The sequence below is a fragment of the Oryctolagus cuniculus genome, chromosome 17, assembly GCF_051225735.1.
Source record: "Oryctolagus cuniculus isolate XC-2025 breed Fujian yellow rabbit chromosome 17, ASM5122573v1, whole genome shotgun sequence".
Classification (NCBI taxonomy): domain Eukaryota; kingdom Metazoa; phylum Chordata; class Mammalia; order Lagomorpha; family Leporidae; genus Oryctolagus; species Oryctolagus cuniculus.
In genome coordinates this window covers 47678379-47704712 of record NC_142883.1, presented here as the reverse complement: position 1 = coordinate 47704712, position 26334 = coordinate 47678379, and the positions used below count along the sequence as shown (strand labels likewise).

General features: G+C 45.4%; 1 protein-coding gene across 12 annotated transcripts in view; it reads left to right on the top strand.

Annotated features, from left to right (window-relative positions):
* The window catches only part of SMG6 (SMG6 nonsense mediated mRNA decay factor), a 261637-nt gene that overhangs the window by 70845 nt on the left and 164458 nt on the right, over positions 1-26334 (top strand). The window lies entirely within an intron of this gene.

The following is a 26334-nucleotide window of genomic DNA, read 5'->3' as shown; positions in this document are numbered from 1 at the left end:
CTGATGACCAGGTCATAGTCAAAGGATGTTACCAGAATCTGTTCTGTTCCCTCCACCCCACTTAGATAAGGGTGTTGTGGTTTGCCCTGATGGAAATATGTGTAGCATGGAATTGGCATTATTTTTTGTGTTTGTTTGTAAGGAGGATTTGGTCCACGCTGCCAAGAAATCATTTGAAAGAATTGACAGAGAGTACTCTGTCCCAGGGCTAGCAGGTTATTATCTGAAATGCCAGGAAGTAGGAATTACCCTATGGAGACTGTTGTAAAACAGACCTGTTGTTTCTGGACTGAGTGTTGCAGGTTCTCTTGTCATACTTTTCTCAACCTGTTTTCTCTCTCTCTGAGCTTGACGTAGTTCCCTTCTCACTTGTACCTGGGAGTTATGCCCATCTTACTGGCAGGGAACGTCCCTGATTAGTAAGTATGCCACACCTTCCCTGAAACATGGCTCCTCTGGGACCCAGCAAGGGCCTTTGCTAGTCTCATCTGAATCTGAGAGAATTTCCTACTCTTATGCTGCCTGCTACAGCATTTAGAATTGCCAGCATAAGGCATGATGCAGAGACTCAGATGCCTTTTAGAACTTGGCTAATTATTCCTGAGATGGCTATTTGTTTAAATGGCCTTGAGGAAAAATGGAGTACTAGGGGCCTACACTGGTTTCCAAAAAGGAGAAAATAAAGTTTGTAAAATGCTGTCCCGGGAAACTGTAAAATGCAAAGGGGAGGGAGCTCCTGCTCCCCAATAGGAGGCTCACTAGACTCTGAAGCAGGGACCTCCTGAGATGCCCTCGTCTTGGTTTTCCTGCTTCCCATGGAAAACAAACCTTAGCGATCAGCGAGGCGCCTGTACAGAGCTGCAACCTCTGCCAGGGTATTGTTCCAGCAGTGACTGACCTGGGGCCTCTGCAGGTGTGAATATAAAGGACCTGCAGCTCTTGCCTGCAAAGCATCTGTTTTTAGCAGCTTCTGCTCTGTGAAAAGGAATACCTTGGCATTTTCATAAGCCACCAGTGAGTCCTTTTCTTATAGCTGTTGTTAAGTAAAGGTTAAGAAAATATGGGTGAAAGGAAGGTGAGATGGTGACTACAGAGAAAGAAGGAAATGGATGGTTCCCCGATTTGGGATCAAGGTACTTTTTTCTAGGACTCTTTTTCATGGTTGGTTGTAATGAGGACCCTTTAGCCAGGAAAGACACATAAAAGCCTATAATTGAGACCCTGCTCCTCCTGACTACCTTGCCCTGACTCTCACCTCCATGAGACAGCTGGGGCCAGGAGGAGTATGAACTGAGGTGGTCAGAGGCTCCAAGGGTGTTTCAGGGAAAAACAGCCCAGGCCACAGGATGTAACACTCAACTAGGACAGAGAGCTCTGTGGACGTGCTGCCAAGGACCCGGTGTGCAGCTGAGGCAGCTGTCCAGACCCCACTGTGTGGGCTGCCATTGGGAGAGGGGTGAGCAGAGCGCTCAGCAGGGCTGGTTGGTGGGAAGATGCACTTTTCCATTTCCCAGCACATGAGTCATCTTCTCTGGGCCCCTGTGCTGTGCTTGCACGGACAGTGGCAAGAAGGGGGTGTTGTGGCTGAGTAGCAGCATCTGTGCCGGGGGTGGAGAGGCAAAGGGGGTTGGGGAGAGGGTAAAGATTTAAATCCTTCACTAATCAGCAGCAGTTTGAGTCACATTTTTATGAGTAAGGAAGTGATAAATCAGCCCTGCATGTTCAGCCCCCTTGTCCTGTCAGCCAGTGCCCTTCTAAAGGTTTTTCTCCAGGCTAGTCTCTGTGCTATCAGAGTCACCACCGAGCCGTGGTCCCTGTCTGGCTGAGACCGGGAAGCAAGGGCGTGACGCTGCCTGGCTCTCCCAGGTGCTTGGGTCTGTGGTGATTTGGCAGTCGCTGTGTGTTACAGAACATCTGGGCCATCATTTTTCTTTCCATTTCTCCTTGGACATGTCCTTCTGGGTGGGTGTTTGTGTATGTCAGTTCCTGGACTCTGTGGAGAAGGAGCATTCCAGCCTGAAGCAGGGAAGATCTTGTGGCCCACAAAGCAGTCCAGATCCTCTCAGTCTGTGCTCGAGCCTTCACTGTAGATGTAGTGCCTAGGGCACATGATTTGGAGAGCAACAGGGAAGTCCTTACTTAAACAGTGTGTGCTTTGCCAATGCCGAGTACTATAATGAATCACTCATGTTTTGTGTTCAGTGCTACCCTTGTATAACTGTCCTCCTTTCACAGTATCTGCAGTCCAGGGATGGAAATCATATTGTTACAGACACTTTACTGTGAAGCCCTTTTTTTTTTAAAAAAAAATTTATTTGAAAGAGTTACAGAGAAGGGGAGGAGAGACACGGAGAGATATCTTCAATATGCTGGTTTACTCTTCAAATGGCTGCAATCACTGGGGCTGAGCCAAGCCAAAGCCAGGAGCCAGGAGCTTCCTCTGGATCTCTTGTGGGTGCAGGGACCCAAGGACTTGGGCCATCTTCCACTGCTTTCTAAGGCACATTAACAGGGAGCTGGATTGGAAGCGGAGCAGCCAGGACTTGTACTGGCACCAGTATGGGATGCTGGCACTACAGACATCAGCTTAACCAGCTGCACCACAGCACCAGCCCCATGATGCCCTTTCAATTTCTGCTTTCCTTGTGGACATAGAGCTATTTAAAAGCTTCAGACAGACACTACAGAAGGCAAAATGGAGGAAAAGGCTTATATGGTGGTAAGAGAATGGCAACTTTCTTGGGTTGGAGTTTTCTCTGGAGCCAGCTCTGCTTATGAAGGCAGAGATTATGAGGTCAGACTTGCCCCTTTCACATAGGGGAAAATAAGTTGAGTTATGTCACTTCATTTAGCCAACTAAACTTTCAGGTCTCAGCAATAATCTTAAAACTTATGGGTTGAGGTCCATTGCTGGGAATACCTTTATTTCTTCTTCTTCTTCTTTTTTTTTTTTTTTTTTTTTTTTTGACAGGCAGAGTGGATAGTGAGAGAGAGAGAGAGGAAGGTCTTCCTTTGCCATTGGTTCACCCTCCAATGGCCGCCATGGCTGGCGCACCCCACTGATCCGAAGGCAGGAGCCAGGTGCTTCTCCTGGTCTCCCATGGGGTACAAGGCCCAAGCACTTGAGCCATCCTCCACTGCCTTCTTGGGCCACAGCAGAGAGCTGGCCTGGAAGAGGGGCAACCGGGAAAGAATCCGGCGCCCCAACCGGGACTAGAACCCGGTGTGCCGGCACCGCTAGGTGAAGGATTAGCCTGTTGAGCCACGGCGCCGGCCTCTATTTCTTCTTTTGATATGGGTTCTGTCAAAATTCTACTTCAATGGGACTACATAGAGTCCAGAATCCTAATCCTCATGGTTGAGGACAGATACATTTGAGATCTTTGGGGGCCTTGGCATAGTGCTGGTATTGATTAGTATTTGTTGAATGCATGGGTGGGGAAAGCCACAGTTCTGCCAGCTCTCATTGAGCAGTGTGTTCCTCACATGCCTGTGTCCCAAGCTCGTGGTGAGGTAGGTGGTTCCCAGAGTGTTGTCACAGTTGATAATTCCTATGGCGTTCTGAGCCTGAGAGGAGAAAGGTGCCTTGATGTTGAATACATCAGTGGCCATCTGATTGGCTGACGTGATGCTGGAGGGGAACTGTTGTTCTAAACTACAACCACTCTAAGAATTTTAATTTTTTAAGAAAAATTTGTAATTTAAGGAAAAAAACTCTAGCTTCTTGAAAAGGAATAATTGAAGCAGCATTTGTGGCAGGGCATCACTGAAGCCCCATTGCATCCCCCATCTGTGCCCAATTTGCTCCAGTCTGGCCCCTCCCTTCCTCTTTCCTCCTTCTCTCTCTCCCTCTTGCTCTCTTTTTTAAAAATATGTTTTATAATTTTTGGAATCAAAACCATCTCAGGCACACACTGTTTTATTTTACTATATTATTGGATTATACTTCCTATAAATCATTGGATTTTACTCATTGGCTGCCACTGGAATAACTTCCCTTTTCTGTACCCTGGCCTCCCTTTTCCTCTATCAATTCATAAAGTATTCCACCTTACAGAAAAGCCGTGATGGCAGCAAGAGGGCACCCCAGAGACACTTCTTGCCTGTGCTGTTGGAGTTGCCTGCTCTTAAGGAACATTCAGGGTTAGGACTGAGGTGGAGTGGGCTCATAGTCCTGTGTTAGCATTTATGCCAGCTTTTACCATGCTAGCAGTCCTGCATTGTGGAGGAGACCCAGAGGGATAGACAGCTGCGGTTGTCTATGGGGGTGGGTAGAGCTTTAGCCTGTAGATCTGGGACACTTCCTGCCATTGCTATGTATGGGGGTTGATTCTGGTTGAGAATTTTGGTTCTTCCCGCATACAATAGCGTTAGAGACCTTTAGAGAAGCCATTTCTCCCCTGTGGCATTTCACTTCTGTCTGAGTCTCTTACCCAAGCAGAATGTATGAAGTGCCTAATCCTCCACTTGTCAGAACAGTTGTACAGGAAATCCACCTTTCATGAGGGGTTAGGCTTGAGTTTAGCTGTGTAAACTGTCCTCCTTGTTCCTCCTTCTATATCTGGTTTTAGAACCCCAGGGGCTTTTTTTCTACAAGGATCCATGGGTAAATTTTTACAGTTAATAGTGCTACCTAACCTTTATTTTCATGACTCTTCAGTTTAGAATAAATTGACAAAGAAAGAGACAGCCTGGCCCATAAGTGTTGTGCAAAATAGATTTCCAGTGTCAAAGTAGGTCAAGCTCTGGAAGGTGGGCCAGAGGAGCATGCACCCTCAAGCTCTGTGCCCTGGGCCTCTGGGGGAGAGGTGACTCTGGAGTGCAGTCTCTGCTTGTGGATCTAGTCCTAGTTCCCTGGAAGAGTAGGAACAGGAAAAAAACATGAGTGAGTCAAGGAGTCTACCTAACTTTACAGTTCTGAGTTCTAGGGTCCTTCTTGCTTCCAGAAAGAGAAGCAGTTGTGAAGAGCTAAAGTTGTGAGAAAATTCAGTCTTGTCAATAGAATTAATGAAGTTTCTTATCAAGAAATGGTCTTTGTTTTTGGCCCAAGATAATCTGATTTGCTGTCTGTGGCAGCTTGGGTGTGCAGTTCAAAAGTGTGATTGCCGAGGGTTAATGTGAGCTGTAGACTCCTATTGCATTCTGTTGCCATTTTATAGTCTTTTTTTTTTTTTTTTTTTTTTTTTTTTTTTTTTTTTTTTGCCCCAGGATGGACATATTCTGAAGGAAAGTGATTGGGGGAATTTTAGGTGCAGGATTTTCAGCTACCTTTTCCAAACCTCCCCACCTCCCTTTTTAAACTAATTGCTTAGGTTTATTTGAAAAACAGAGAGGAGAAAGAGATCTTGTGTCCATTGATCTACCCCAAATGCCCACAGATGCTAGGCTGAAACCAGAAGCCACAAATTCACTTTGGGTCTCACATAGGTGGCAGGGACTCAAGTACTTGAGCCTCACCTGCTACTTCCAAAGTGCACATTAGCAGAAAGCTGGAATTGAGACCAGATCCAGGACTCAAATGCAGACATTTTGACATGGGATGGAAGTACCCCCAATGGCATCTTAACCACTGCACCAAATGTCCTCCCTTTCTTTTTTTCTTTTTCTTTTCTTTTTTTTCTTTTTCTTCTATTTCTTTTTTTTTTTTTTTTTTTTTTTTTGACAGAGTGGACAGTGAGAGAGAGAGACAGAGAGAAAGGTCTTTCTTTTTTCCGTTGGTTCACCCCGCAATGGCGCACTGCGGCCGGCGCACCGCGCTGATCCGAAGCCAGGAGCCAGGTGCTTCTCCTGGTCTCTCACGCGGGTGCGGGGCCCAAGTTCTTGGGCCATCCTCCACTGCCCTCCCGGGCCACAGCAGAGAGCTGGACTGGAAGAGGAGCGACCGGGACTAGAACCTGGTGTGCCGGCGCTGCAGGCGGAGGATTAGCCTATTGAGCCGCGGTGCTGGCCCAAATGTCCTCCCTTTCTAATCTCTTTTTTCAAAAAGTTTTTCCTGGGGCTAGCATTGTGATATAGCAGGTAAAACCACTACCTGCAATGCTGGCATCCCATTTGGGCTCTTGATTCGCAATTCTGGCTGTTCTGTTTTTAATCCAGCTCCCTGCTAATGGCCTGGGAAAAGCAGCAGAAGATGGTCCAAATGTTAGGTCCCTGCCACCCATGTAGAAGTCCTGGATGAAGCTCCTGACTCAGTCTGGCTTAGTCCTGGCCATTGCAGCCATCTGGAACATGAACCAGCAGATGGAAGATCTCTGTCTCTCTCTTTGTCTCTCTTCTCTATGTAACTGATTTTTAGATAAATAAATAAATCTTTAAAAAAAAGTTTTTCCTGAGATAAAATTCTAAATGTATAGTTCGCAGGGAGAGGGTGTTCTCAGGCCAGATATGTGCTGTGTATTGAATACTAGTGTATAGTCAGAATTGTAGTTCTCAGAGGGCATGAGCACTAGCAACAAATAATAGCAAATAGAACGCTTCAGATGCACCTCTGTGCTTCATCCCATCACTCTGACTCGTGGAGCTCAGACCCTTGCTGTTCCTGATAGTGTTATCATCTAATTATATGCCTCTACACAAAATATAGTTTTCTCACTTGCATATAAATGGAATCATGCTAACCTTACTATTTAAATTCTTCTCTCTCTCTGATTTATTTCGTTCCATGTGATGTTTGTGAGTTCTCTCCACATTGGTGTGTGTAGTTATAGTTCAGTTGTTTTCATTGCTGTAGTACTACATTTTTAAAAAAGATGTATTTATTTGAAAGTCAGAGTTACACAGAGAAGGAGAGGCACAGAGAGAGAAAGGTCTTTCATCTGCTGGTTCACTTCCCAATTGGCCACAATGGCTGGAGCTGCACCAATCCGAAGCCAGGACCCAGGAGCTTCCTCCGGGTCTCCCATGGAAGTGCAGAGGCCCAAGGACTTGGGCCATCTTCTACTGCTTTCCCAGGCCATAGCAGAGAGCTGGATCGCCAAGTGGAGCATCTGGGACTCGAACTGGTTCCCATATGGGATTCCAGCACTGCAGGTGGCGGCTTTACCTGCTATACCACAGCACTAAGCCCATGTTATACTACATTTTATTCACTTATTAGTTTATCCATGCATCTCTTGATGGCCTTTTTTTTTTTTAGTTTTAAGGCTGTTATGATCATTATTAGCAGTTATTGTTATTATTAGTATATTTAGATTTACATGTTCCCATTGTGGTTTTTTTTTTTTTTTTTTGACAGGCAGAGTTAGTGAGAGAGAGAGACAGAGAGAAAGGTCTTCCTTCCGTTGGTTCACTCCCCAAATGGCCACTACGGCTGGCGCTGCACCGATCCAAAGCCAGGTGCTTCTCCTGGTCTCCCATGCGGGTGCAGGGCCCAAGCAATTGGGCCATCCTCCACTGCCCTCCCGGGCCACAGCAGAGAGCTGGACTGGAAGAGGAGCAACCAGGACAGAATCCGGCGCCCCAGCTGGGACTAGAACCCGTTGTGCCGGTGCCGCAGGCAGAGGATTAGACTAGTGAGCAGCGGCGCCGGCCTGTATTTTCTTTTGTGATTTATTTTGTTTATTTGAAAGGTAGAGTTAGAGAGAGAGGGAGAGATAGAGAGAGGTCTTCCATCTGCTGGGTCAGTCCCCAAATGGCAATGGCTGCAGCGGCTAGAGGTGGGCCAGGCTGAAGCCAGGAGGCAGGAGCTTCATCCGGATCTCCCATGTGAGTGCAGGGGCCCAGACACTTCAATTGTCTGCTGCTTTCCCAGGCATGTTAGCAGGGAGCTGAATTGGAAGTGGAATAGCTGAGTTCAAATCTGCACCCATAAGGGATTCCGGCATTTAAGGTGGTGGCTTTACTTGCCATATCACAGCACCAGCCCCTCCCATTCTATTTTTTGAAAATCAATTTTGGGGCCAGCGCTGTGGTGGAGTAGGCTAAGCTTCTGCCTGTGATGCCGGCATCCCATATGGGCGCCAGTTCAAGTCCCAGCTGCTCCTCTTCTAATCAAACTCTCTGCTATGGCCTAGGAAAGCAGTAGAAGAAGGTCCAAGTGCTTGGGAACCTGCACCCTGCGCCGCGTGGGAAACCCAGAAGCTCCTGGCTCCTAGTGGCCATTTGGGGAGTGAATCAGTGGATGAAGGACCTTTTTCTCCTTCTCTCCCTCTCTCGATCTGTAACTCTACCTCTCGAATACATAAATAAATCTTTAAAAAACATCAATTTTGATGAGGTAAAGTTTATACATAATAAAATGCACCCATTTAAGCATTCATTTTGATGAGTTTGTCAATTTATTTGTCTAAGTAGTTAATAGTTACAGCCTATCCCAGGTGATCTTCAGTAATACTCCTGGCCCCAGGCAACCACTGAGCTGCTTTTTTGCCCCTGTGTACTAGATTTGTTTTTTCTAGAGATTACTATAAATGGAATACCACATTGTGTACTCTTATGTCTGGCTTCTTTTGCCCATCATTATGGTTGTGAGATGTACTCCAATTATTACATGTATCAGTATTTTGTTCCTTTCTATTACTGAATACTGATTCATTGTATGGCTATACTAAGGTTTTGGTTGTCCAGTTACTGGTTGAACACTTGGCTGTTATGAATAAAACTTCCCTGAACATTTATATGCAAGTCTTTTTTGTGGAAATTTTTTCTTTTCTCTTGTGAAAATATCTAGGAGTAGATTTGCTAGATCATATAGGAAGTGTATGTTTAACTTTATAAGAAACTGCTAAAGTTTTGCAAAGAGGTTGGACCATTTACATTCCCACAGCCATTTTAAGAGTTCCACCTCTTTACATCTTTGCCAACACTTGGTATTGTTAGGCTTTTTTTTGGGGGGGGGGGAGCTTTTGTATTTTAACTGTTCTGGTGGTTGTGCAGCGCTATTTCACTTTCGATTTAATTTGTTTCCCTGATTACTAAGAATGATAGGTGACTTTTCATTTGCATGTTTGCTATTTGTATTTTCTTGGTAAGTATCTGTTCAAATCTGTTGCTTATTTTGAAATCAAATTGCTCATCTTTTTAAGATTTATTTATTTGAAAGTCAGAGTTACACAGAGAGAGAAGGGGAGGCAAAGAGAGAGAGACAGAGGTCTTCCTTCTGCTGGTTCACTTCCCATTTGGCCACATGAGCCGGAGCTGTGCCGATCTGAAGCCAGGAGCTTCTTCCGGGTCTCCCACGCGGGTGCAGGAGCCCAAGGAGTTGGTCCATCTTCTATTGCTTTCCCAGGCCATAGCAGAGAGCTGGATCAGAACTGGAACATCTGGGACTTGAACTGGCATCCACTTGGGATGCTGGCACTGCAGGTAGCTACCTTACTCACAACGCCTCAGTAACAGCCCCATTGTTCGTCTTTATTATTAAGTTTTAAGGGTTCTTTTTTTTTTTTTTTTTTAAATTTATTTGACAGGTAGAGTTATAGACAGTGAAAGAGAGAGACAGAGAGAAAGGTCCTCCCTCTGCTGGTTCATTCCCCAAAATGGCCGCCACAGCCGGCGCTGTACTGATCCAAAGCTGAGAGCCAGGTGCCCCCTCCTGGTCTCCCATGTGGGTGCAGGGACCCAAGCACTTGAACCATCCTCTGCTGCCCTCCCGGGCCACAGCAGAAAGCTGGACTAGAAGAGGAGCAACCGGGACTAGAACCCGGCACCCATATAGGATGCCGGTGCCACAGGCGGAGGATTAACCAAGTGAGCCACGGCTTAGCCCCTTAAGGGTTTTTTTTTTTTTTTTTTTTGACAGAGAGAAAGGTCTTCCTTTTTCCATTGGTTCACCCCTCAAGTGGCTGCTACGGCTGGCGCGCAACGGCTGGCGCACTGCACCGATCTTAAGCCAGGAGCCAGGTGCTTCCTCCTGGTCTCCCATGCGGGTGCAGGGCCCAGGGACCTGGGCCATCCTCCACTGCCTTCCCGGGCCACAGCAGAGAGCTTGACTGGAAGAGGAGCAACTGGTACTAGAACCCGGGGTGCCGGCACTGTAGGCGGAGGATTAGCCTAGTGAGCCACGGTGCTGGCCCCCCTTAAGGGTTCTTTATATAATCTAGGCATAATTCTCTTATCAGATATATATTTTTTGCAAATGTATTTTTCCAGTGCTTTCTCATTCTCTTGCCTGTGCCATTTCTCTTCTCTTTTCTGCTTTATTTTGGATGGCTTTTATTTTTTCCATTTCATTACCTCCTCCTCACTGATTTCCTTTTCTTTTAGTAATTACCCTAGGAATTACAGCATGCATACTTACCTTGCCAAAAGTCAGAAGTTAATCAGCATTTTCACTATGCTAGACAATACAAACAGTACCACACAACACTTTAATTCCGTTCATTCAGTTCCCAGTTTCTTCTTAATTTATGTGCTTTTGTAGTCATATATATTAACTCCTTTTCTCCTTTAAGCCCTTTAAGATAAGTTATTGTTTATTTTTATTATTTTGATAGTAAATGTTTAGAGTCACCCATATATTGACTATTACCTTCATTTTTGCATTTCAGACTGTCTTCCTGGATTCATTTTCTCTCAGCATGAAGTATATTCTTCAAAGTCTATTTAGTAACGTTCTCCTGATAGCATACTTTCTTAGCTTTCTATTCATCTGAGTAAATCTCCGCTTTACCCTTATTTGTGAAGATCTATAGTCATTGGTAATTAGAATTCTAGGTTAACGCTTTTTTTCAGTCCATTTAAGGTATTTTACTATCTTTGAGCTTCCACTATTGCTGGGTAAAGTCATTTATCATTCTGATTGTTTCTCTTTTTTTTTTTTTAATTTTTTTTATTTTTTGACAGACAGAGTGGACAGTGAGAGAGACAGAGAGAAAGGTCTTCCTTTGCCGTTGGTTCACCTTCCAATGGCCGCCGTGGCCAGCGCGCTGCAGCCGGCACACCACGCTGATCTGAAGGCAGGAGCCAGGTGCTTCTCCTGGTCTCCCATGGGGTGCAGGGCCCAAGGACTTGAGCCATCCTCCACTGCACTCCTGGGCCATAGCAGAGAGCTGGCCTGGAAGAGGGGCAACCAGGACAGAATCCGGCGCCCCGGCCCCAACCAGGACTAGAATCTGGTGTGCCGGCGCCGCTAGGCGGAGGATTAGCCTATTAAGCCACGGTGCCGGCCGATTGTTTCTCTTTTAAAATAATTCTATTGATGCTCTGGCATAGTGGGCTAAACCTCTGCCTGCAGCATCAGTACCTCATTTAGGCTCCAGTTCTAGTCCTGGCTGCACCTCCTCCCATCAAGCTCTCTTCTGTATGGCCTGAGAAAGCAGTTGAGGATGGCCCAAGTGCTTGGGCTCCTTGCCCTGCATGGGAGACCCAGAGGAAGCTCTTGGCTCCTGGCTTCGTTTCTGTTCAGCTCCAGCAGTTGGGAGCATTTGGGGAGTAAACCAGCAGACGGAAGAACTTTCTCTGTGTCTTTTTTTCTCTCCCTCTCTCAGTCTGTAACTCTACCTCTCAAATAAATAAATAAAATCTTATAAAAAGATTCTGTCTTTTCTCTGAGGGTGATTTCCAGTTCTTTAAAAAAAATCTTTGATATTCTGCCATTTTAATGATTTTCTAAGCTTAGATTTATTTTTCCTGCTATTGATAAGTTGGACTTCATGTATTTTTGAGTTGATTTTTTTCCCATCAGTTTTGGAGAATTCTCACTCTTCTCAAATACTGCATTTGCCCATGTTTGTCTGTTTTCCTATGACTCTGATTAGACATATGTTAGAATTACTTTCTTTCACATGTCTGAAAACTTTATTTTCCCAACACTCTTTGTGTTGCGTTCCTGATAACTTCCTAAATTCCTTTACTCTTTCGTGGCTCATCGAATCTTCTTGTAATGTCTAATCTGCTATTAAATATGCTCCATTCAGCTTTCAATTTTAAGGTTTTTTTTTTTTTTTGACAGGCAGAGTGGACAGTGAGAGAGAGAGAGACAGAGAGAAAGGTATTCCTTTTGCCGTTGGTTCACCCTCCAATGGCCGCCGTGGCTGGTGCGCTGCGGCCGGCACACCACGCTGATCCGATGGCAGGAGCCAGGTACTTATCCTGGTCTCCCATGGGGTGCAGGGCCCAAGCACTTAGGCCATCCTCCACTGCCCTCCCTGGCCACAGCAGAGAGCTGGCCTGGAAGAGGGGCAACCAGGACAGAATCTGGCGCCCCGACCGGAACTAGAACCTGTAGTGCCGGCACCACAAGGTGGAGGATTAGCCTAGTGAGCCACGGCGCCGGCCTTTTTTTTTTTTCTTTTTTTTTAAGATTTATTTATTTGGGGCCAGCGCTGTGTCATACAGGGTAAAGCCGGTCGCCTGCAGTACTGGTATCCCATATGAGTTTGAGTCCCGGCTGCTGTACTTCTGATCCAGCTCTCTGCTATGGCCTGGGAAAGCAGTGGATAATAGCCCAAGTCCTTGGGCCCCTGCACCTGTGTGGGAGACACGGAAGAAGCTCCTGGCTCCTGGCTCCTGGCTCCTGGCCTCGGATCAGTGCGGCTCCAGCTGTTGCATCCAGTTGGGAGTGAACCAGCGGATGGAAGGCCTCTCTCTCTCTGCGCCTCTCTTTCTCTCTCTCTGTAACTCTGCCTTTCAAGTAAATAAATAAATCCTTAAAGTAAAAAAAAATATATTTATTTATTTGAAAGAGAATTACAGAGAGAGAGAAGGAGAGGCAGAAAGAGAGAGAGAGGGGTCTTCCATCTGCCAGTTCACTCCCAAATTGGCCGCAACCACCAGAGCTGTGCTGATCCGAAGCCAGGAGCTTTTTCTGGGTCTCCCACACAGATGCAGGGGCCCAAGGACTTGGGCCATCTTCTACTGCTTTCCCAGGTCATAGCAGAGAGCTGGATTGGAACTAGAGCAGCCAGGATTCGAACCGACACTCATATGGGTTGCTGGCACTGCAGGCGGAGGCTTTACTCACTATGCCACAGTGCTGGCCCCTCAATATTAATTATTATGTAATTTTAGTATTTTGGATCTTTTTTAAATTTGCTTTGACTTTCTTTGTATTGTTCTCTGAAAATATTTGTAAACTTTTATTTTTATAAGCTATTTGAAATATATTTATTTTAAAGACTACAGGATCTGAAATCTGGTGTACTTTGGATATAGCTTTGTGAGAGCTCAGTTTTATGGCAGAAATCTTGTCATCCTCTTATATTGGCTATACCCACAAGGCTTTGGAAACCACAGCTCCGGGCCAGTGCTGTGGCACATCGGTAAAGCTGCCGCCTGCAGTGCTGGTATCCCATATGGGTGCTGGTTCGCCACCGGGCTGTTCCACTTCCAATCCAGCTCTGCTATGGCTTGGGAAAGCAGTAGAAGGTGGCCCAAGTCCTTGGGCCCCTGCACCTGTGTGGGAGACCCAGAAGAAGCTCCTGGCTCCTGGCTTTGGATGGGCGCAGCTCTGGCTGTTGCAGCCATCTGGGGAGTGAACCAATGGATGGAAGACCTCTCTCTTTCTCTCTCTCTCTCTCTCTCTCTCAACTCTGACTTTCAAGTAAATAAATAAATCTTTACACACACACACACACACACACACACACACAAGCCAGTGTCACAGCTCACTAGGCTAATCCTCCGCCTACAGTGCCGGCACCCCGGGTTCTAGTCCCGGTCGGGGCGCTGGATTCTGTTCCGGTTGCCCCTCTTCCAGGCCAGCTCTCTGCTGTGGCCCAGGAGGGCAGTGGAGGATGGCCCAAGTCCTTTGGCCCTGCACCCGCATGGGAGACCAGGAGAAGCACCTGGCTCCTGGTGCTCCTGGCTCCTTTTTTTAAGATTGGTGCAGTGCACCAGCCATTGCGCACCAGCCGTGGCAGCCATTTGGGGGATGAACCAGCGGAAAAAGGAAGACCCTTTTCTCTGTCTCTCTCTCTCTCTCTCTCTCTCTCACTGTCTAACTCTGCCTGTCCAAAAAATAAAAATAAAAAAGAAACGAAAGAAACCAAAGCTCAAGTGGATCAGTAGTAAGTATTCGGAGGGTAAAGCTTGGCTAATTGCCACATTTGCATCTCTAGTTTTCTATTGCTACTCAGTCCCCAACCAGAGGATTCCTTTTTGTATTACTGGCTTATTAGTGCTTTCTGTAAAGTTTTTTTTTTTTTTAAAGATTTATTTATTTATTTGAAAGTCAGAGCTACACAGAGAGAGAAGGAGAGGCAGAGAGTGAGAGAAAGGTCTTCCATCTGCTGGTTCCCTCCCCAAATGGCCACAATGGCTGGAGCTAGGCCAATCCAAAGCCAGGAGCCAGAAGCTTCTTCCAGGTCTCCCATGCGGGTGCAGGGGCCCAAGGACTTAGTCCATCTTCTGCTTTCCCAGACCATACCAGAGAGCTGGATCGGTAGTGGAACAGCTGAGACTTGAACTGGCGCCCATATGGGATGCAGCACTGCAGGTGGTGGCTTTGCCTGCTACACCACAGCACTGTCCCCACCCCCTTCCTTTTAAAAGCTCTACCTGTGAGCAGTGTGAATGCCTCCTTGTCCAGAGTGGCAAAGGCATGTGGGTTACTCTTCCAAAGGGCAGCTCCTTTTCCAGCTCCTGTCCATTTGTAGCCCAGGCGTATGGTAGATGATGCTAGTGGAGTCATGTTTTGATCTTTCCAAGAGGTGTTCAGTGTGTAGAATACTTACTCAGAAGGCTAAGTAGGTGGAAAAGAATGGCAGAGGGAGGGGAGAGGGAAACTTGCAGCAGAGATGATAGAAGCCATTTATAATTTGCTAAAGGGGTGTGAGCTAGGGATCTGGGAAAAGTGCTCTCTTGTTTCAGCTCTATCACATTGCATATCTGGTGAACCCTGTTGGTCCATAAAATCCTTTCCATTAGTCAGGGTACTCTGTGCTGCTGCTCTTCTTAGTGCTTTTGGTGTGCTTGCATGTCTTCATTTCCTTTTAAGAAGGCAGACTGCCATGTATTTAGCGATATATTTACAGTAATTGGAGCTTTCTAGCTTGGTCATTCCTCTCTTCAGATACAAAACTCCCATCTTGAAGCTTTATGCTCAGAAAATGCCTGTGTGATCCCTTGCCCCAAGTGCCAACAGCAGATGCAGCAATTGACACGCTGCAGGGAATTTCCAACTGCTGGGCAGGTTTTTGAAATCCGGACACGTGCTGTTCACACTTTGGCTTCTGAGGCAAGGATCAGCGGTTGAAAGCGGGGAGGGACTGGCAGGGAATGGGAGGGAGAAGGATCTTACAATGCCTGCCCAGGGCTTAAGACCGTGTCAGCTTTTTTCATTTCTTCTCCAGCTGGCGTTGGCAGGATAGCGTAAATCACTGTAGAGTGGTTATGAGCTGAATTCACTGGGGACCTCTGTGAGGCACACATGTGACATCACCCTGTTATCACTGTCTGTTTTGCATAACCTCTTTTCACCTCTCCCCTGAGAGAGGGTGATGCCCAGAACTCATGTCAGGGCAGTGAGCAGAGGGAAATGTTTGGTAATCATGATTTTTGAGATGCCTGCTATGGACATGAGTGCGGGCCATTGACACATTCTTCAAGATTCCTCATTGTAAGAGAAAAACCTTTGCAAACATGGCTTTAATTCCCCTTGAGGATAAAACTTCTTTTTGAGCATGGAAAGACAGTTCAGAAGGCCTTGAAATTCCTAAATGATCTCTCTTGTTCCCTTTGCCTTCCTCTCCCTTCTAGATACACATGTGTGTTCATACAGACTCATAATCTACATCCCATACAGCAGTGGTTCTTTTAAAAATGTCAGATCCAGTCACTCATCTGTTCAGACTCCTCCGCTGGCTCCTGTTTCGCTCAGGGTAAAAGCCACAGTGTTCCAGGCTTTCCTGCCCCCCATGTTTCCTCGCTGACCTCATTCACTGCTCTGCTCCCATGGCTTGGTTACTCTGTCAGCCACACTGACCTTGCCTGTCTCTGATAAGTCCTGGGCTCTCCCTGGGCTTGGAATGTTTGGTGTCCCGCTATCCATGTGATGAAGTCAGTCTGCTTGCTGTTACCTCTGTGAGGCCTTCCCTACCACCCTGCGTCACACCGCTGTTTTCTGCTCCCATCCCATACTCCTGATCTTCCTATCCTGCTCTCTTTCTAAATGTGGATAATGTAATTATTGCATTTGTATTTGTTACTGCTTCCCCTGTGCTACGCTGCTTCATGAGTGTAAGCTCTCTGAGAGTGGAGGTCTCTGGCCTGTTGTATTCACTAAAGTATGACGAGCATCTGAATCAGGGCTGGCTCTTGGTAAGTTCTAAATAAACATGTGTGGACTTGAGTTCCAGTCAGAGATTTAGTTAAAGTCAGTCTGGCCTATGAAGGTTGAGTGGGAAGGCCGGGGGCATCTGTTAACTGGGTTATTGCTCATAATCTTAAGATTTAACATTTTGGATTTTTTGAGAATACTAAAAAAGATAAGAAAGTGGAAACTGCCTATAAACCAACTTCCTGGCAATGACATTCCTTTCTGTATTATGTGTGAATATTCAAGAGCTTTTCATAATGGAAAAGATACTGAAAATGTTTGATTTTACTATTTTCACTTGTAAGTATTCAGAGCTTTAAAATTCTTTGTAAACTTTTTTTTTAAAGATTTATTTATTTTACTTGAAAATCAGATTTACACAGAGAGAGAAGAGAGGCAGAGAGAGAAAGAGAGAGAGAGGTCTTCCATTTGCTGGTTCACTCCCCAGTTGGCCGCAACGGCCGGAGCTGCGCCGATCTGAAGCCAGGAGCTAGAAGCTTCTTCCGAGTCTCCCGTACAGGTGCAGGGGCCCAATGGCTTAGACCATCTTCTACTGCTTTCCCAGGCCATAGCAGAGAGTTGGATAGGAAGTGGAGCAGCTGGGACTTGAACCAGTGCCTATATGGGATGCAGCACTGCAGGTGGCGGCTTTACCCACTACGCCACAGCACCGGCTCCTGTAAACATTTTTAATGGCTGAATAATGTTCTCATATGAACATGTTAATATTCATTTAATCATTACCCCAGTTTTGAGATTTTTTTCTTCCAGGTTTCTAGTATTACAGATAATGCTGTGATTAACATATGTTTACATAAAACCTTGTCTGCATTTCATATTATATATTAGAATGTGTTTATAGAAGCTCATTGTTGGGTTGAAGGGTTTCAAGTCTTTTGACCCGTTTGGTACTTGATGCTAGGTTTCTTAAAAAGTTGTGCCAGCCTAGATGTTCCTCCTTTTTTTCTTTTCTTTCCTTTTTTTTTTTTAAATGACCTCTTTTTTATTATTTATTTCATTTATTTGAAAGATAAGGAGAGAGAGAGCGAGAGAGAGAGGTGTTCCATCTGCTAGTTCATTCCCCAAATGGCTGCAGCGGCCGGAGTTGAGCCGGGAGCCAGAAGATTCTTTCAAGTTTCCCACGTGAGTGCAGGGGCCCAAGGACTTGGGCCATCTTCTGTTGCTTTCCCAGGATCATTAGGAGGGAGCTGGATTGGAAGTGGAGCAGCTGGGACTTGAACCAGCAGCCATATGGAATGCTAGCACTGCAGACCAGGGCTTTAATCTGCTGTGCCACAGCTCTGGCCCCACACGTTTTTTATAAGACTTATTCAATTTATTTGAAAGGCAGAGTTAGAGAGAGAGAGAGAGAGAGAGAGATCTTTCATCCACTGGTTCTTTCCCCAAGTAGCTACAACTGCTAGGGCCGAGCCAGACTGAAGCCAGGAGCCAGGAGCTTCATCTGGGTCATCCACACAGTTACAAGGGCCCAAGCACTTGGCTGCTTTCTCAGGCCATAGCAGAGAGCTGGATCAGAAGAGGAGCAGTTGGGACACAAACCAGCACCCATATGGGATGCTGGTGCTGCAGGCAGAGGCTTGGCCCACTACGCCACAGCATCAGCCCTGCCAGCATACGCTTTTATCAGCAGTGTTTGAGAAGACCCAGCTACCTTCCTGTAAGCATTTCTGATTTTTTATAATTCTTGGACTAGTGTAGGCTTTCATATGTTTATTGAAGAAATGAAAGAAAAAAAAAAAACCTGTCCTTTAAAAACTTAAAATTTTAGAGTGGTTTTACGTTCACAGCAAAATGGAAGAGAAGATCCAGAGACTTCCTAGGTACCCCAAACATGAAACAGCCTGCATTACTGTCAGCATCCCAATGGCAGCATAGCACATTTGCTTGTTGAGGAGCCCCAAATCAGTAGTATATATTAGGGTGCACTCAAGGTTGTGTGTTGTGTGAGTTTTGGCTAATGTATAATGACCTGTGACCACCACTAGAGTATAATACAGAGTAGTTTCACTGCCATAAAAACCCTGTGTTCTGCCTCTTCATCTCTCCTCCCATTTAGCCCCTGAAAACCCCTGATCTTTTGGCCATGTTCATAGTTTCGCCTTTTCCCAAATGTCGCATAGTTGAAGTCATACAGTGTGTTTTCCTTTGTGTCTCTTTCATGATTTGATAGCCCCTTTCTATTTTTTTTTCAGAGTTTTTTTTTTTCTTTCTTTTCGTTTAATTTTTTGACAGGCAGAGTGGACAGTGAGAGAGAGAGAGAGAGAGAGAGAGAGAGAAAGGTCTTCCTTTTTGCCGTTGGTTCACCCTCCAATGGCCGCCGTGGCCAGCGCGTTGCGGCCGGCGTACCGCGCTGATCCGAAGGCAGGAGCCAGGTGCTTCTCCTGGTCTCCCATGGAGTGCAGGGCCCAAGCACTTGGGCCATCCTCCACTGCACTCCCTGGCCACAGCAGAGAGCTGGCCTGGAAGAGGGGCAACCGGGACAGAATCCGCCGCCCCGACCGGGACTAGAACCCGGTGTGCCAGCGCCGCAAGGCAGAGGATTAGCCTAGTGAGCTGCGGCGCCGGCCAAGCCCCTTTCTATTTAGCACTGGGTAATAGTCCATTGTCTGGATGTACTAGTTTTTGTATCCATTCACCTAGTGAGTGACATCTTGGTTGCTTCTAAGTATTAGCAGTTATAGATATAGCTATTACCAACTTGTACAGACACAAGTTTTTAACTCCTTTGAGTAATACCAGGAAGCATGATTGTTGGACCGTAAGAAACCATCAAACTGTCTTCCAACCCGTCTTTTCCTAAATTTCTCTGATTACTAGTGAGAATGGACACTTTCTTATTTTATTAGCCATTTATACTTCTGTGTAGTCTTGTTCTCTGCTCATTTTTCTTTTCTAGCTTAATATCTTATCAATTTGGGCTTTTCAAATAGTAAATCTAATTTTTTATTTGTGTTGGTTTTATTATGTTTATGGTTTCTTTAGTGTACAAAAGTTGTAAAATTTTTTGTAGTTAATTATGCTTTCTTCTTTTGTGATGTATTCCATTGCTTTTAAGCTCACATAAAGGTATTTCCACTGAGATCTAGGTATTCGGTTCTGCAAATATTTTTTCATTTCTGTCAGCTGCAGGGAATTCTGGCATGTTTGTTGGGTAATTTCATCCAGTTGATAAGAGATGTGAGGAAGCTTACATGCTTAATTAAACGTGTTGTGAGGATAGATCTTTTGCATCAGATATAAAAGTTCTCAGCCAACAGATCAGTCTCTTTATACATTACTTTAATTGAGGTAAGGTTTGAGTTGTCATGCACTGCAATATCAGGGTTAAACCTTTCACCTCACCTTAGGTGAGAACTTTCCAGCCAGAAAAGGCTCAAACTTAGAAGGTTGGCATGAGTACATGGTATAAATTAGGAGTTTTGTTGGCTTGCCATTTTGGTAAGGAAAAAATATAGCTGTCTTTTGTGGTTATCCTATTTTTCACTAATAGATGAATAGTGTATGCTATAACAGAATGTTATGTGAGAAATATATCTATTTTGGAGTAAAAGCTTATCAAGATAAAAGCATTTATTGAGCTGAACAACAAGGGAATTGGCTGTGCCTATGGGGCTCATGTGGTACCACTTCTTGGGCACCACCTCATGACTGTATTCAGCGGGTTTTTTGGATACAGATGTTTTTTGTGCTCTCCAATGGCTCACATCATTAGTTGTAATCCTTGGCTTTGGTAGCCAAAGGTGTGCTGTGGAAGGTGTGTGAGGGTATCTTTTTTGCTCTGTGTGATTCACTAATCAGTACGCTTCGCTGACTCAGGTTCTCAGTGATATACAGGGGAAAGTATGATAATGAAATGTTTTTGAAATTTCTGTGCTTTTAGGAGCTCAGAGGGAGGTGTAGGGGTACAAGAGACTGTGCCTTGCCCAGTGTGGAGAGTCAGGCCATGATTTCTCCCTTTTCTGGATGATTGGCACTTGTAAGGTGGGTCAGCCGCCAAAAATGTGATTTCACATTTCTCTGAAGGGTATGTGGCATCATGATGTTGAACTTTGTAATTTATTATATTTTTATAAAATTATAAAATATATATGTATATGAGCTAAAAACTAATGCATGTATGTGAAAACCAAGATTCTCTTAGAATGGTAGAATTCTGGGTACCTTAGATTTCTTATTGTTTTCCATATGTTTCCTGTATATCCTGTGATGATCACAATATTTTAGTAATGAGACATTTTTAAAAATTGTAATGAGAAAAACCAAATACATTAGATGAAACTAAATTCTAATATGCTTATTTATTTATTGTATCATGCAGATCCCACTTCTAAACCTGTGCTAGAGCAGTCTTGCTCTGTTTCATTCTAACTGGATTAGAAAGCCCCACAGATAGAAAGTGTCATTATGCTTGTATTGGTACTGTATTAGCACCCTGTGCATAGACGACATTCAGTAAGTGTTCATTGAACTAAATCTTCCCACCATAGTACATTTTCTACTGATTGCCAGTATTTTTCTCCTTCTCTCATGGAAGATTGTTTCTTCTCTTGAACTTGAATTTCGAAAAAAGATTTTGAGGGCTTATCAGCTGGCTGCTTTTCTTTTGACATTGCTGATTTTTCAACTCTTCTTTCATTCTAGAAGATCCAACAACCTGACAAGACCAACTAGAGAATATTTAGCTATACTTGAAAATGAAATTATTTCAGCTTCATTAAATGCATAGATCCCTCAACTAGAATATGTCCCCATGAGGACAAATGACTATGATATTTTATAGAATTTTTTTTTTTTGACAGGCAGAGTGGACAGTGAGAGAGGTAGAGACAGAGAGAAAGGTCTTCCTTTACCGTTGGTTCACCCTCCAATGGCCACTGCGGCCGGCGCGCTGTGGCCGGGGCACCGCGCTGATCCAAAGGCAGGAGCCAGGTGCTTCTCCTGGTCTCCCATGGGGTGCAGGGCCCAAGCACTTGCGCCATCCTCTTCTGCACTCCCAGGCCACAGCAGAGAGCTGAACTGGAAAAGGGGCAACTGGGACAGAATCTGGCGCCCTGACCGGGACTAGAACCCAGTGTGCCAGCGCCACTAGGTGAAGGATTAGCCTATTGAGCCGCGGTGCCAGCCTCAAATTTTTTTTTTAAAGATTTATTTATTTATTTGAAAGTCAGAGTTACACAGAGAGAGGGAGAGACAGAGAGAGAGAGAGGTCTTCCATCTGCTGTTCGCTCCTCAGATGGCCACAATGGCTGGAGCTGTGCCGATCCGAAGCCAGGAGCTTCTTCTGGGTCTCCTACGCAGATGCAGGGGCCCAAGGAGTTGGGCCATTTTCTACTGCTTTCCCAGGCCAAAATAGAAAGCTGGATCAGAAGTGGATCAGCTGGGACTCGAACCGGTGCCCATATGGGATGCCTGCATTGCAGGTGGTAGTTTAGCCTGCTACACCACAGTGTTGGCCCCTTATCAAATTCTTAACAGTGTCTAAGGGTGACTTCAGAATTAGTTGCTTGATCAATAATGATTGATTGATTAGAATCTAAGAACATATAAAATGAGTGTAGGCAAATAAATTAATACATTGTTAATTTTTAAAGAAGTTTAAATGTTTCTTTAAATTTCTTAATATTTTGGCTGGCAAAATGTTAATGTTAGAATTATATATATATATATATTTTTAAAGATTTATTTTATTTATTTGAAAGGCAGAGTTACAGAGAGAGAGAAATCTTCTGTCTGCTGATTCACTCCCCAAATGGCTGCAATGGCTGGGGTTGGGCCAGGCGGAGGTCAGGAGCCAGGAGCTTCTTCCTAGTCTCTCACATGGGTGTAGGGGACCAAGCTCTTGGGGCATCTTCCACTGCTTTCCCAAGCACATTAGCAGTGAGCTGAGTCAGAAGTGGAGCAGTCGGGACTTGAATTGGTGCCTATATGGGATGCTGGCTTTGCAGGCTGGCGGCTTAACCCATTATTCTATAACCTGGCCCCTAGATTATATTTTCTAAAAATTTTTGGCAATAACAGTGAATCCTTTCTAGATGGTAACACTACAGCAGACTGCTTTAAAAAAAACAGGATTAAAATCTTCAGTGTGCTTTTTCCTCCATTTTCCTAGCTCCAAACTATGTGGTTGTCTGTCTACCTCTGAAGACAATAGAAGGCCAAAGTTAGAAAGTAATTGCTATTACTTAACTAATCTTTTTTAACCCAGGATGCTCTTCCCTTCCAAGGGAGACTAGAGCACCTGGCTCTGCTGTCGTGATACCAACCATCAGAATTTTGACCTTGCTCGAGGCCCCTAAAGGCAAAGAGCCCTGGTGGGAAGGGGTGGAAATACTTCCACATATGTGTGCTATTTCTTTAAAAGAAAGTCTAGCGGAAGTGATGCTGTAGGGAACATCTGCAGTTGGGGCTGAGTGGAGAAAGCGAGATGCGCTGCAGCTGGTGTAAGGCCCTGGCAGGCTGAGGCGCTGCTGTCTATTGGGGTTTACTTCTGTCTACATTGAAACATGGCTTGAGAGGGGGTTGGTGGCCTGCTGCCAGCCTCAGTTAGCCTGCCCTTCTCTTTCCTCTTTCCTCCTCGCTGTACACTCCGCACCCCCCCCCCCCCAACTCCCCTCTCTCATGCTTTAAAGTCACATTTCCAGGCCAGACGTAGAATTAATCTCTGGGCACTTCACATTGCTGGCAGCTGAAAGCAGGATGTGGGATCTTTTTTTTTTTTCCTCCTTCTCTCTCTGCGTCTTGGCTGACTTTTTTACCTCTCGAAGAATTTGGAAGGCCGTGAGATCCCCCCCCCCCCCCAAGTACTGTGGAGTTTTTCAGCACGCTGATCACCCTGCTGCGGCTTCATCCTAATAGACTTCATATGTTGATGCAGTTGACATCAGTATCAAACTATTTTACATGTGATCTGGTGTATTTCCTGAGGAAATCTGCAAGATATTTATTAAGAACTAATAAAATAAACCTCTCCATGAGTTTTTAGGTAGTTTTCAATTTTTCATGTCTCTCTCGTTTCCTCTTATCAATGAGTTGCTATTTTCTCTCTCTCCTCTGACCATCACAAAAGGAAACAAAAATAAATGTTTTAAACTGTTCCTGAAGGGACAGAGAGAGAATAGTTCTGCTATGATGTATCAGCCGGGGCTGTATTTTTAGTGCAGCATTGTAGAAACTAAAAATATCCTGTTATAGTGGATCCTTTTTATAGGTCTGTGTGTGTGTGTGTGTATGTGTGTGTTTATAATGTTGTACGCACAAGTGCCTTTGTACATCGGCAGCCGCTCTTCCCATTACAGCTGGACTCCATTAGTCCTTGAAAATTAATGTAATCCTAGTTAAGAAAAAAATTAATTACTCTAGCAGAGCTGTGTTTTATCCAAAGCTAGTGTTAGCTTCCTAGCTGGCAGCTGAGTTCTAGAGGCTCCAGGGGCCCGTGGAGTTGTGGCTTTGGTATCACAGCATTTGCTGCCGTGTTTCTCCCGCTGAGAGCATTCCTCAGTTCTTTAGGGTTAGCCGTGTTGCATACAGAGTCACTGCAGACCCCGCTGTCCCTGTGTTCTAGTCTGCTGCTCCCCAAAACGGGCACCCACCACAGGTTTGACTCACCTACCATAACAGGTTTGCTTATCAGGTTTCTTTCTGTGGTCACTAGTTGAATTTTTATGTTCTCTGGAGGAGAAGTGATGTTTATCAAAGTCCAGGAGACACATGGGATTTGCTGAGCAGAAACTATGGGGACTGTTAGGAATGACACTCATGTTTGGCCATTACTTTTTGTTTAAGGTTTGGACTGGTCTGTGTAACACACACCTTGTGTTACAATGAGTGGCTGAGTTGACTGCTGTTTTCTCATCAGGCTTCCCAGCACCAGCCCTGGGTGAGGGGCTGACTGGCTCAGCATGTGAGGAACATTTGCAGCTTTATTATACTCAGTGTTCTGGGATAAAGTATGGGGCATAGCCCAGAAGTTGTTGCAGTCCGCCTTGCCTTTATGATATAGCTCTTGTGCAGTTGCCTGCTTTTGTTGTTGTTTGTTTTTCCTCTTGATTGGGTTGGGAGGATGGAGTGGGATAGGTGGGAAGTTTGGTTGTTTGTTTTCTTACTGGTCAGACTCTCCAGGCTCTCTGCTGAGAGTCCAGGCAGGATTCATCTGCTTGGCCTGCAGTTCTCTCTGCTCAGCTGGGGCGTGGGCAGCATGGGCCTCTGTAACTCGTGACAGGCCTCCTAAAGTGCCATGATGGCATGGATCCTCATGGAGCTGTTCTCAACAGAAACAGGGTTAGTGCCCTTTTTTTGGGTGGGGGGGCCATGGGCTCTGAGGCTTGTTCCTGGACCTTATGTTCTTTCCTACTGCTGACTCTTGGTCCTCCCCCAACCCCTCCCCATCGTCCCCTAGCTGACAACTGCTCGAGCCCTCAGCTTCCTGTACTTGATCCCCAAGCAGTATAGTTCAGTAAAAGTAGTAATTAGGCCTTTTACAAATTTATTTTATTAGAGAAGAGAGTTGGTAGGTAGTGAACTGTAATTCTAACACAGCCAGTTTGGAGATTAATAAAAAATTTAAAAAGAGCAGTTTTTACCAGAGGCGGTAGGCCTGTTATTTTACATTCTCGGCTGAGCCGAAATCAGAGCAGCGTGGGACCCATGGTGGACTGTGCTGCAAGGAGGATGCAGAGCCACGTTCCTTGTTGTTACAGTCTGTGCAGTGCCCGTCCTTGAGGGTGTTTTACGCTGGCATTGGAAAAAAGGAAACCTTGTTTTCCAAGAACTCTGCTCTCTCTCAGCTTGATAAGCATTTAAAAATAAAAGCTGCACAATTGAAATTGGCAGTGCATCCTCATTCTTTTGTCTCTCTGTTTATTTTTTCCCCTCATCCCTCAACATGTGTGCTACAGCCCATGGTTATTACACCCTCAAGAATGATGTCCTGGAACTCAGCAAACTCGCACCAAGGTCTGCCCGCCCTACACTCGGCTGTTTGAAGCTGGCGGAGGCATCAGGGCCTAGCGCTGAGAGGCCTGCTGGAGCAGCCTCCGCAGCTCCATCTGTGGCACATTTCCCTTTTCCCCTGAAGCTGCTGCCTGGAATTTTGAGCTGCTCCAGAATCCCGATTGTCAGCTCAATCTTTCTTGTTAGTTTTTGCAGTTAACTTAATTGATTTGTTTACCTCTCCGTTGGAGGAGCTCACAAAGAAAGTGCTTTGGCACTAATCAGGAGCAGTTCTGCCTTAAAAAAAAAAAAATTCTTTTGAGCTAAAATGGTATAATGTTGACCCAGAGAAGAGAAAAGCTACTATAGTTTAGGTGAGGGTGACTGAGTCATGGTGTGCCCGGGGTAGATGAGTGAGTAAGTAGCATACCCTTTCACTCTCAGAAGCGTCCCAGGTGAGGCAGGAAGCTTTAGTATCACACTCGCTTAGGTGAGGTTAGGAAAAAACCCCACTCCCTACAAACTGTTAATTTTGTCTAGAAATATAATGGCCATGTCAGGCGATGCCAAACCCTGCCTTAAGTGTTGCCTGCAGATTCCACTGGAGTCATACACATGTGACCCAGGAAGAATTGCTCTATCTCTGGCACTGAGAGCAAGGACTGGCCTTTCTGCTTGAGTAGGTCCTGGTTAAGCCAACTCTGAACAGCATGTCACTTGTTCTAGCATTTCTGGTTATCATTGCCTGCTTGGTTAAGTCAGAACCTGGAGTTAGCATGATAGGGTGTGGTTTCAGGTTTGCAGACTTCCCCAGGGTTGATGTCTGTGAAGGATTGGTGCCTGATGTAACTGAATAGGGTGTTACTTCAGGTTAGTAGTCCTTGTTTTTGCTTGGCTGGTTGGACTGAACCTGGTATTACTGCTTCCCAAAGAATATTTTTGGTTTGAAAAGTGAAGGTCAGCAGTTCGCAAGTGCTGCACTTGAAGCCAACTCTGTGGTTTGTCTTGTGCCACTGGGCCAGCAGCGCTGCAGTCCCGATCGATTGATCTGCAACAATATGAAACCACGAACAGCAACTGCCAGATAAAACTCCATCTCACCCCATTTCCCTCTCCAACCTGTCTCTCTGCCCAGATCCCCTTCTCTCTCCTTGTATGTCTTTCTCACTCTGGGTAGTGTGTTTCACTTT